Source organism: Dendrobates tinctorius, unplaced genomic scaffold, assembly GCF_039654945.1.
Source record: "Dendrobates tinctorius isolate UK_male_01 unplaced genomic scaffold, ASM3965494v1 ptg000158l, whole genome shotgun sequence".
Lineage (NCBI taxonomy): Eukaryota > Metazoa > Chordata > Amphibia > Anura > Dendrobatidae > Dendrobates > Dendrobates tinctorius.
Window position 1 is genome coordinate 6,919,207 of NW_027361825.1, and position 12,724 is coordinate 6,931,930.

Below are 12,724 nucleotides of genomic sequence, written 5' to 3' on the forward strand. Positions count from 1 at the left end.
CCCCTGGAATCCCTTCAGCATCCACCCCAAGCCAATCCTCCCATCTGCACACCCCCCTGGTTCGTAACATTTCCCCCTCAGTGTGTGAAAAAAATAATTTTTTATTTTTGTAAATAAAAATGTTTGTTTGCTCCATACCACTGTTTGTTCTTTGTCTCTTTCTTCGCCGGCAACATACACCGTGCCCCGTCAACACACAAATCGCCATATACACACACTCTGCTTTTTTTTCCACCTCATAGCTCTATGAAACACATTTTTTTTTTTTGGTATTGTCTCTGTCATGTAAAAGCTATGAGGTGAGAAAAAAAACCAAGAAGGCCTTATACTCCTCACCCCCCAAAAAAGGTAAACAACAGAAATGGTCAAGGGTTTGCAGTACTCACCTGCCCAGGTGTAAACACTATTACAGTCAGGATGCTGTATTTTTTGGCATCCTGATTGCAGTAGTTCTGACACACGGGCTGGTGAGTAAAGATATGAGGTACATTTCCTCCATCATCACCAAGTAAACACGTGTTGTTCAATTTTTTTTTTTTATGTAACATAAAACATTTAAAATACAGGTAAACATTCAAAAAGCCCTAACATTACATACAATTTAAATATTAAACCATTACATCTTGCCATGCCACGCATCCAACATCAGAAACAAAGTAGTCCGCGAATGTATCCCTCATTTCAGCAACTTCCCTTGTTGTTATCAGAGGGTGATGCTGGTAATCTGGCAATGAGTTAGCAACTGGTTCGTCTAGTTCAAAGGATGGTCGCCCTTTAGCTATTATATACCGCATTTTCCGCTTTGTAAGACGCACTTTTTTTCCCCAAAATTTGGGGGGAAAACGGGGGTGCGTCTTACAAAGCGGACATGCCTTACCTAGGCTGTGATCGGGGACATCCGGCGGTTGCTGGCCGGTGCTGCGGGTGTCTCCGGTGCCGCGTTGTGTGCCCGTCGATGCCCGGGGCTCTGCCGACATTGTGCGACAGGCCAGAGCCCGGCATTTCCTCGGTTCCCTGTGTGCCGGTAAAAAAATGCCGCCGCGCATGCGCAGATGGGATCTCGGGACCCAGTTCTCGAGAGATGAGATCTGAAATCTCATCTCTCGAGAGCTGGGTCCTGAGATCCCATCTGCGCACACGCCGGCGGCCATTTTCCCTGGGTTCCCTGTGTGCGCACGTTGGTGCAAGTAAAAAAATGCCGCCGCGCATGCGCAGATGGGATCTTGGGACCCAGCTCTCGAGAGATGAGATTTCAGATCTCATCTCTCGAGAACTGGGTCCCGAGATTCCATCTGCGCATGCGCTGGCGGCCATTTTTTTTACCGGCACCACAGCGTGCGCACACAGGAAATGCCGGGTGCTCTGGCCTGTCGCACAATGTCGGCAGAGCCCCGGGCATCGACGGGCACACAACGCCGCACCGCTGGGCACCGGAGATACCCGCAGCACCGGCCAGCAACCGCCGGACAAGCGGAGGAACCCGGCAGCAGCACAAGACCCTGCAGCAGCAACAGCACACATTGGAGCCCCCCTCATCCCTGAATGCGGCCTGCAGCATCACTCCTCACCTGCCTCCTCCAGCAGCGAGCCTGGGACCCCGTTACACCGCAGCCACCAACCCCGGTAAGCAATAAGATACAAGGATTATAAGAGGCACCACCATTTTATTAAAAAATATTTTTTTCTTATCTTTCTCCTCTAAATTTGTGGTGCGTCTTATAATCCGGAGTGTCTTATAAAGCGATAAATAAGGTAATTGTGGAGAACCACACTGTCACGCCACCGTCAGACGCGAGGCCTGCTGTTCCACCCTCAGCCACCAGGAGGCGACGGACTGTCACGCCGCCCTCGGGCTCGGGGCATGCTGTCCCAGCCTCGGCCACCAGGAGGTGCCGGACTGACACATCACTGTCGAACTCAGGGCCTGCTGTTCCTGCCTCGGTCACTGAGAGGCGCCGTGGTTCACGCCTGAGTGATGGCGGCAACAGTGAAAGGGCTTCTGCGCGAACGTCTAGTGGACGCAGACGTCTATTATTTAAGCCTAAAAAAAATCACAATCTCCAAATAATAAAAAAAAAATTTTCTCTACTCCATATAGTCTCCAGTATAACAACATAGTTTCTATTATAAAGAAATATATTCCTGTGTTAAGCCAGGATCCAAAACTAAAACAAATTATTGCAGAAAACCAAATCACTTATGTAGCAAAAAAAGCACCTACTTTGCAGGATAAACTATCGCCCAGTCTGTATTTGAATTCCTCGCTGGAAACCAGTGACACCTGGCTGAATTTAAAGGGGTTTTTTAAATGTGGAAATAAGAGATGTACTTGTTGTCAATATGCACATAAAATCAACAAATTTTCCTCATTCCATAGCAATAAAGAATATTCTATTAACAGTTTTTTGAACTGTAATTCCACCTATGTAGTATATTTGATTGATTGTACACTATGTTGTAAACAGTATATAGGTTGTACAACGGGAAAACTGAGGAAAAGAATTAGAAGACACATCTCTGATGCTATTAACCCCTCCAGCTTCAATCCATCAGCGGTCTCCAGGCATTTTTCACAACATCATTCTGGCAATTTTGATAGCTTCAGGTTTAAAGCAATAGAATTAGTAACACGGTCTACCAGAGGGGGCGATAGAAAACGTAAACTACTTAACAGAGAATCTGCTTGGATTTTTACCTTGGAAACTAGGATGCCAATAGGCTTAAATAATAGACAAGATTTAATTAGAATATATTAAAAATCCTAAAATTATGATTCTTATGCTAACAATTATAACCTGCTCTGTCTGAAGTTCATAAATATATGTTTTTTTGAGTAAAAATCATATTATGGAAGTATTGTGGAGGATAACATGAAAAAAATCTCTGTATACATATTCTGTTATATCATGTATTGTAAAATATTTGTAAAATGTTTGGAAAAATTACTGCTAGCGTATTAGCTTCAGTTAGGGTTAACACTTGTTTTTAAATAGTTAATCTTATAGGTGGATGCTCACAAGTGTGATCTATTAACGCTTAATCAACTATAGCACCACCTATCTTAGGATCTTTTCCTTCATATATCCCAGAAAAACAGCAATGTGTATTATGGCAATGATAAAGGTTTAGCCGAAACGCGTCTTGCCGTGCGCTTTACAGCAGTAATTTTTCCCATCTCTGCCTATATTTATAATATGCTGCTATGGATAAATATTTTTAATCTACGTTTGAAATAAAGAAAAAGATTTTTTACGTACTTCAAACCTGGCTCGCTGGATTCATCTCTTTTTCGGATATATTCTTGGTTCCCCTGCATGCTACTTTGTGATTTACTATAGTTGATTCTGACCTTTGCCTGGATTTCTGACTCTGCTACTGCCTAACGATTCTGTACCTCTGCCGTCCTGGTGGTTTATGATTCTGACTTCGGCCTGAATTTGACTTCGCTATTGCCTGCCGCTTTTGTACTTTTCCTGCCCGCCTGGTTAAGATTCGGATACCTGACTTCGCTTTTGGTCCGTTTTTAACCCCTCTCTGGCGACCGTCCTGCTCTGGCCGCTGCTAATATTCAGACAGCGCCTCCTGGGCTCTGCTGTAAATCCAGATCCCTGTATAGGGGTAAAGGGTATCGGGGTTGCTCGGAGTGCTGTCTTACTGCAGCCCAGACTTGCAGACGGACGTCAAACACACACCCCTTGACCACCTCATCGACTGAATTTAAAGATTAATTGCTGTCCCTAGAATGCGCCATTTTGAGACAAGAATACCAAAGGCACACTCAACAGTTCTGCGGGCCCTGGTCAGTCGGTAATTAAAAATCCTTTTTGTGTGGTTCTGTTAGAATCTGTTCAGTTTGTGACTATCTGCCATTTTCTTCTAGTGTTCTGGCTGCTGGCCTTTTTCCCCTGGTGCTGGGTTTGTTTTTGGTCAGGTGATTGTATCACCCTTTATTAACCTGCACCTGTCTCCCATTCCTTTCTGGATAACAGTGTTAATCCGTATGAAGTCTGGCTTGGAGCCTTGCTTTGCTTTCTGTGTGTTTAATTAGTGCAGTTCTGGGACCTCTGGTTCTGCTAGTCTTAGTTTCTGTTTCCAGTTTGTTTCTGCAGCCTTCTCTTTGTTTTCTATTAGGATGTGACCCGTTTTTGTACGCAGTCCTCTTTCAGGGACCCCCTTCTCCCTATCCATAGGTCTTTGCTTGAGATTAACCTAGGATCGTCGGTTGGTCTAGTCACAAGGAATGGGTTGCCAACTCTATCGTAGGGTATCAGCCTAGTCGCAGTGCAGGGTCAGTTTTCCCCCCTCCTACCCTAGTCCTGTGCTGCAGAACTGTAACAGTTTGTCCAGCCCGAGAAAGTTAAAAAAAAACAAAAAAAAAAACAAAACCCCTCCTGGATTTCTGCAATATGAACAGCGTTCAGGATCTTGATCAACACATGCAACGGTTAACGTTGGAAGTTGCCAGCTTGCCTGAATGTTTTTCTGGTAAACGGCACTTTTAAATGAAAAAAGAATCGTGCATGTTTACTTTATTTTCGGCTTAGACCCAGGTCTTCAGGAGCTGAATTACAGAGTGTGGGGATTATTATGTCCTTATTGCGAAGGGAGCCGCAAGTTTGGGCATTTTCATTGCATCCAGATGACACTTGTTTGTCAGTAGAAGCGTTTTTTTTCTGCTATGGGGTTAATATATGATAATCCAGATCGTGTCGCTGATCCAGCATTCAAAAGTCAGTTTTTAGCAGGTTTGAATGACAGGGTTAAATATTTACTCATTGTATACCCTGCACCTGCTACACTTGAGGCTGCAATGCAGTTAGCCATCAGGGTGGATAGAATATTGAGAGACAGGCAGAATGAGGAGAAGGTTTCAATTCTGCTGGATCTTGTCCCTCAAGAGAAACCGTGGACTATGGGGAACCGATGCAACTTGGCGCGATGTCCTCTCGTTCCCAGGAAAGGGCGAGAAGGTTCTCTGAGGGGCTATGCGTTTATTGTGGTAAGACTGGCCATTTTATCAAGCAATGTGAAGGTCGCATAAATCAGGAAAAGAAAAAAAAAAAAGGGGGTCAGAGTAACTCTCCCGTTCGTATTGCATTTTTTACGGTCCGCAGGAGTTTTTTTTTCTGGCAGTTCTATCTGTCATGGTCATACTATGGATTTTCAAGTGATGGTGAACTGTGGGTCTACACTGAATTTGATCGATCAACAATTTCTAGACAAGTACAGTATAAGATTGAGTCTGTATCTTTATCATTCCCTTTTCCTGTAGTGGCGATTGACAACACTCCGCTAGAGCATGGGTGCGTTTCCCGAAAGGTCACCGGATTTCCACTCACTGTGAATATGGAGCACGAGGAATCTTTAGATTTGTTTGTACTTGATAACTTGCCTTTTCCAGTGGTTCTGGGGTTACCTTAGTTAAAAGTGCACAATCTTGTACTGGACTGGTCGTCAAATACTATAAGATCCTGGGGTCAGGGGTGTTATGGGAAATGTTGTGATGTACACATCGCTGCTGTGGTGAAAAATGAGCTACCTGAAGCCATTCAGGAATTCTGGAAAGTATTGAAGTTGAGTCACAAGCGCTACCAAGCGCTACCACCGCATAGAGATTATGATTGCGCTATTGAGTTTGTCCCAGGTGCTATTCTCCCTAAGAGTCGTTTATTTAATCTGACGATTCCCAAAGGAATACCTGCAGACTAGTCTTGCTGCAGGTTATATAAGACCCTCCAAGTCCCCTGTGGCTGTGGGTTTATTTTTTGTTATAAAGAAAGATAGGGGTCTTAGGCTGTGTTTGGATTTCAGGGAGATTAACAAGATCACTGTGCGCAATCCTTACCCCTTGCCGCTTATTCCGGATTTGTTTAACCAATTAGTTGGAGCCAAGTGGTTCTCTAAGATTGATTTCCGTGGGGCATATAATTTGCTGCAAATTAAAGAAGGCGATGAATGGAAGGCAGCCCACGGGCATGCTCAGTAGGCAAAATACAGGACTTAGTCCCTAGAGCATCTGCTTGCTGCTGACTCAAGCATGGTGTTACAGCAGAGCCTGAAGGAGCAATAAGACGCCTAGCATTAGCCTGGGCAAGACGCCTGGACCGACGCCTCTGCTGAGCTGGAATCTCTGCGGCTGCAGAGGAAAGGGAGACCGCAGAGGACATGGCTTGAGATTCCCCCTGTGCAGTAGGGGAAACTTGATGCCTAACATTACCCCCCCGAGCCTCGCTACGCTCAAAGGCCGCAATGAGTAGTGGAGCACGGATGTTCTGCACTGTTCTCCACTGGCCCCCAGGTCCGATCCTCTGGGCCATGACCCCTCCAATCCACTAGATAATACTTTTTTCCACGTACCACCTTGCAGCCCACAATGGCATTCACCTCAAACTCATCCGAGGACAAGCTTGATGTCCCGGCGGATGACTCGGAGAACCGTGACATGTGAACGGGCTTAAGGAGGGAAACGTGGAAGGTACAGTATCAGTGAAACCCAAGCGTGGGGGAAGGGCCAGCCTGTAGACTACAGGGTTGACCTGTTCCAGGACCTTGAAAGGACCAATGTAGTGAGGTGCGAACTTAGTGGACTCTACCCGCAGCCTGATGTTACGGGCGGAGAGCCACACTAAGTCGCCAGGGGAGAAGGTCGGAGCTGGGTGCCAGTGTGCATCGGCGGAGGCCCTCATTCTCTCCTTGGAGGCCCGGATGGCATCCTGGGTGCAGTCCCAAATGTCACGTGCATCCACCACCCAGTCTGCCACCCTAGAATCGGTGGAAGACACAGGCATGGGAACAGGGGGGCGAGGATGCTGGCCATAGTTGAGGAGAAATGGGGTCTGACAGGTGGAATCGGCCACAGCGTTGTTCAACGCAAACTCCGCCCATGGTAGCAGAGGTGCCCAGACATCCTGCCTTGCCGAGACAAAGTGTCCTAGCTATGTGACCAGGGTCTGGTTGGCCCTCTCTGCCAACCCGTTCATCTCGGGATGATAGACCGTGGAGAGATTCAGCTCAATGCTGAGGAGACTACAGAGTTCTCTCCAGAACCGAGATGCAAACTGGGGACCCCGGTCACTGACTACCTTATCCGGCATACCATGAAGGCGAAAGACATGTTTAATAAACAGCGCTGCCAGACCCCGTGCAGATGGTAACCTCACAAGAGGCACCAGATGCACCATTTTGGAGAAATGGTCCGTGATAACCCAGATAACCGTGCTGCCCCTGGACTTGGACAGCGCACATAGGAAAAAATTCCCAAAAATTAAAAAAAACACATTTGAAAGGTAGACTCACCAAACCCTGACTAATGCACTAGCAGGATGCAGCAGACCTCCATTGATAAAGGCTGGGGCAGCACAGGTACAAACCACTGATGAAAACAGCCAGTAACCCAAAAGGGTCTGGCTGCCTAGTGGAAAAAATGCACACAAATAGGGCTTGCATAGGACATCAGTCACACAGATAAGTGTGGTGCAAAGTGTCTGAACAGCCTATTAATGATGCTCCTTTATCAATGGAGGTCTGCTGCATCCTGCTAGTGTGGCGCCCCCAGGAGTATGGTCGCCACAGTGGCATTGCCTTCCTCCTAGGGAGTGTGATGTCATGCTTGGATGCAATAAAGGATCTCTCTAGCAGTTAATCACAACACACAACACCGTTTCCTTTCCAGGTCAGCAGAGGGAACTCTGAACCAAAACTGGGGGAGGAGCTACTCTCTGGGGGCCAGGAGGGAAAATTGGAGGAGTTCGTGTGAGGAGGGCAACGTGTGTGGATGTGGAGAAGAGCTGGGAGATTGAGCAGGGAGTTCAGGCTCATTCCCAGCTCTAGCGCATGATCTGGAGCCCGGTCTCCAAGGCTATACGGACACTGATGGTCCTGCAATAGAAACCGGAGGAATAGGAAGCTGTAAATGCTCTATTCCCACCTAAGACTCAGAGGCACAACAGCAACGTGTGAGCCAGAAGAGGAAGGCTACAGCTGTCTGCCATACGAGGGAGTTCTAAAGAGAATAAGCAGGAGGAACTCCAGTGTAACTCAGTACTGTGAGTACTTCACCACAAGCGCTAGGACGGAGACTACACAACCCATCTGCTTAGAGAGATTCCTAAATTGCTTCCAGGCTAGCCAGCTCCTGTGCCATCTGTTATCTGGACCCTGGACTGCATTTGCCAAGCAAAGTAAAGGTAAAGAAACTGCACCCTGTTGTGTCCTTGCCTTCTTCCTGCGCCAACACTCTCAGCACTGCTACATCTCTGTACCTGACACTGCACCATCTACGTCTTTCCCCTATCTCTTTATCTACACTGCCCTGGGACTACTGCCCTACCTGTGGAGGGCCACAACATCATTGCTGCACCACACCATCTGTCCCAGAGGATCTGTCTGAAGCGTTGGCTTAATATCTTCATTGCCGATCACCACAGGTGGCGTCATGAATCATTCACTCATAAACTTTATTCCATCACTTAACCCCTTTTACATGGGCGCCCAGGGCCACGGACTGGGTCACTGCTGCTGTGACATTTCCCCTTGAGAGACTGGCCCGGTACAGGGTACCCCACAGTCCTGGAGAGCGACCCACTAGTGCATTAGTCAGGGTTTGGTGAGTCTACCTTTCAAATGTGTTTTTTTTTTTTTTTGCCAGGAGACGCACGCCCGAATGTAGTCTCCGACGTCCCGGGCCATATGCGGCCACCAGTACGATGTCGCCAGGAGCTCAGTTTTCCGCTTCATCCCGAAGTGGCCACCCACCCTGGACGAATGAGCCCAAGAGAGGACCTCAGGTTGCAGACGGGCAAGGACAAAAATCTTGCCCGGGGTACAGACTCAAGGGCGACAAGTGCCATGGTCCTCAGGCTTTCAGATGGGACTATCAGCCGAGGCTCCTCCTCCTCGGGTGACACCATGGAGCGGGAGAGAGCATCGGCCCAGACGTTCTTATCCCCGGAGAGAAAATGCAGGGTGAAGTGGAACTGAGAGAAGAACAAGGACCATCTGGCCTGGCGAGAATTTAACCTCTGGGCTGTTGGTAGATAAACCAAGTTCTTGCGGTCGGTGAACACCTGGAAAGGGTGGCGAGCCCCTTCCAGGAGGTGTCTCCACTCCGAGAAGGCCAACTTCATTACTAGCTACTCCCTGTCCCCGATGGAATAATTCCTCTCCGTCGGTGTGAAGGTCGTGGAGAAGAAGAAGCATGGGTGCTTCCGACCTTGCGAGTCCTTCTGGAACAGGACCGCTCCAGCACCGAAGGAAGTGGCATCCACCTCCAGAATGAAGGGTTTATCCACATCGGGGCAATGTAGAATGGGAGCACTAGCGAAATGGGACTTAATAGAAGAGAAGTCCTTGGAGACAGGTTCCGACCACAACTTGGGGTTTGCACCCTTCTTTATGAGGGCTACTGGGTCTCCCGCCAGGGCCGTGGGGTACTCGGTACCGGGCCCGTGGGTTTCAATGGGAGTTGTCACAGCGCCGGTGACCCGGTCAGTGGTCAATTCAGAGATTCTTGGGGTTTGCTAATTACTACAGATTTTTCTGTTATCGCCAAACCCCCTACTGATCTGACTAAGAAGGGTGATAATACTATCCAATGGTCCACTGAGGCTGTTAAGGCCTTTGAGCATCCCAAGGAGAAGTTTAGCTCTGCTCCTGTGTTGTTCCAGACAGATGAGACTAAGCCCTTTCTGGTAGAGGTGGATGCCTCATCAGTAGGTGTGGGGGCTGTTCTGTCACAGGAGGGAGAGGATGGGGTACATCCCTGTGCGTTCAGTTAGGTCGCCCTCCCAGGGCTGGCGGGGTACTCGGTACCGGGCCCGATGAGCTTCAATGGGAGATGTCACGGTAGCTGGGACCCGGCCCGTGGCCCTGGGCGCCCATTGTAAAAGGGGAATGTTCAGTGTGCTTATGATGATTAGAGTTTGTGAATGAATGAGTCGTGACGCCACCTGTGGTGTTCGGCAATGAAGATGTTAAGCCAACGCTGCAGACAGATCCTCTGGGATTGATGGTGTGGTGCAGCGATGATGTTATAGCCCTCCACAGGCAGGGCTGTAGTCCCAGGGCAGAGTAGGTGACGTAACACGTAGATGGTGTAGTGTCAGGCGCAGGGGATGTAGCAGTGGCTGGCAGGTTGATGCAGTAATAAGCGGAGGACACAAGGGCATGTAGTTCCAAAGCTTTACGCAGTCTTTTGTGGCACAAGAGCCCGCATCCGTGCCGTGTCCTCCGGGTCAGGAGCTCAGTCAACTTCCAGGCAAGATGAAGTACTCCTTTTCAACACTACACCAACATATGTGCCTTTTCTGAACGTCTCCCTCTTAGCGCCTTTAGTGAAGTACTCACAGTACTGAGTTACACTGGAGTTCCTCCTGTCAGATGTTCCTATGAACTCTACTTGTACGGCAGACAGCTATAGCCTGCTTCGGGGACTCCTTACTACCTAGTCCCGGCTCATTCACGTTGCTGTTGTGCCCCCAAGTCTTGTGTAGGAATAAAGTGGTGACAACTTCTATTCCTCCGGTGTCTGCTACAGGACCATTAGTATCCATACAACCTCGGGGACCGGACCCCGGCCTTGTGCTTAGAACTTGGGAAGGGTTGTCCTCTAACCCTAATCCCTAGTCCTCTTCTTCTCCTTACGTTCCGTACTAATCTTTTCCTTCTTATGGAGAGTCAGGCTTCCTATCAATGTTCCTTTCCTGTGCCAGCGGACCCAGGTCACTGAGGTCGGCTGCAGCACTTCCTTCCATCCATCCCACTCCGGGGATCTCCTCTCACAGACTGACCTCGTCAGACTCCTGAGACAAAACTGACTACAATCCTACACTCTTCCCGCTCTTTTTGGGTGCAAAACTAAACTCCACCCGCCTCCCAGCACGCTTCGTGTTCCAAGCAGGGAGCCACCAAAGGGTGCTTTGCTACACTACTATGTTGTGTGGGATGCAGGTGTTGGAGCGTGGTCAGGTGTCTCCACCCTACCTGGATGGTGGGGTACCACACCTCAGGAGGAGGTGCAGTACCTCTGTGGCGACTGAACCCTCAGGGGCGCCACACTTTTCTAAGAAATTTTCAGAGGCGGAGCTCAACTACGATGTTGGGAACCGATAATTGCTGGCTATTAAGCGTGCATTTGAGCATCTTTTAGAGGCCGCTAGACATCCTATACAAGTCTTTACTGATCATAAGAATTTGATCTATCTGGATGCTGCTAAACGTTTGAATGCTCATCAAGCTAGGTGGGCAATGTTTTTTGCCCTGTTCCATTTCTCTGGACATATATCCCTAGGACAAGGAATGTTAAAGCTGATGCTTTGTCTCGAAGTTTCTCCTCAGAGGTTAATACTGAAAAGGAGAAATCTATTCTGCAGAAAGGAGTGGTAGTGGCAGCTTTAGGTTCTGAGTTGAAAAATAGCATTCTTAAAGCCCAGGATGCAGCAACAACCATCACTCTGTATGGCAAATTATATTTGTGCCTAAAACCTTGAGGAGAGCTTTGTTTATGGAATGTCATGAGTCTTCTTTGGTGGGTCATCCAAGGATTGCCGAAACTAGAAAGTCGTTTGGTCGGAATTTCTGGTGGCCGGGGTGGCTGAGAGAAATCGTCAAGTGGGTGCATCAGTGTACCATGTGTGCTAGGTCTAAAGCATCTCATGCTCCAGCGGCAGGGTTGCTGTGCCCATTAGAGGTTCCTGGTTCCCCATGGACGCATCTTGCAATGGATTTTATCACCGACCTGCCGGTCTCTGAGGGTTTTTCTGTCATCTGGGTTGTGGTAGACCGGTTTAGTAAGATGTGTCATCTGGTCCAGTTCAATAAATTACCCTGCATTAAGACACTTGCCAGGGCATTTGTGAAAGAGATTGTCAGACTCCATGGTGTCCCCACGGACATTGTCTCCGATAGGGGACCACAGTTTGTGGCTCGATTTTTGGCGTGCCTTTTGTGACAGACTTAAGGTTCATTTCTCATTTTCGTTGGGTTATCATCCGGAGTCCAATGGACAGACCGAGAGGAAGAATCAGGACGTTGAGCAGTTTTTGAGATGTTTTGTAGCAGACAATCAGGAGATGTGGTCGGAATATCTACCATTAGCTGAATTTGCTCTCAATAATCATACGTCTTCTTTGGCTGGATGCTCTCCTTTTTTTTTTGTTGTACTGGGAAGCATCCATCTTTCAGTCTTTTCTCTAGGATTAGGGCAGCAGTGCCTGAGGAGGAAAGTTTTTCTGGAAATTTGGAAAGGGTTTGGACCAGTGTGCGCCATAATCTGAATCAGGCTAATAGGAGGTCTAAGAAATATTTTGACAAGAAAAGAAGGCAGGCTAGGTTTGTTGTTGGGGACATGGTTTGGTTGTCCTCTAAGAATCTGCGTTTAAAGATCCCTGGTTCAGATTGTCACCTCGGCAGCGGTCAGATTGGACATTCCTTCGTCCTGGAAAATTAATTCAGTTTTTCATGTATCTTTGCTAAAGGAAGTTGACATGCCTGATAAGGTGGCTATGCCATCTGCTTCTCCAATTAATGAGGACTGTGAGTTTCAGATTTCACGCATTCTTGATTCCAGGTGGCACAGAGGCGGCTTACAGTATCTCATGTCCTGGAAGGGTTTCAGTCCCGAGGACAATTCCTGGGTAAAAGCTGTGGATGTCTCAGCCTCAAGATTAATTAAGGCTTTTCACAGGAGATTTACGAATAAGGCTCGGCCTAGAGGATCTGGGGGATC

The 12,724-nt window shown here is 48.0% G+C and overlaps 1 long non-coding RNA gene across 1 annotated transcript in view; it reads left to right on the top strand.

The window, feature by feature from the left end:
* The first annotated feature begins 4,863 nt into the window (after window positions 1-4,863).
* LOC141051808 (uncharacterized) overlaps window positions 4,864-12,724 on the top strand; it is a 31,330-nt gene continuing 23,469 nt past the window's right edge. The window contains exon 1 of the long non-coding RNA XR_012220698.1: window positions 4,864-4,999. This is a non-coding gene — a long non-coding RNA (uncharacterized lncRNA). The remainder of the gene's footprint in view (window positions 5,000-12,724) is intronic.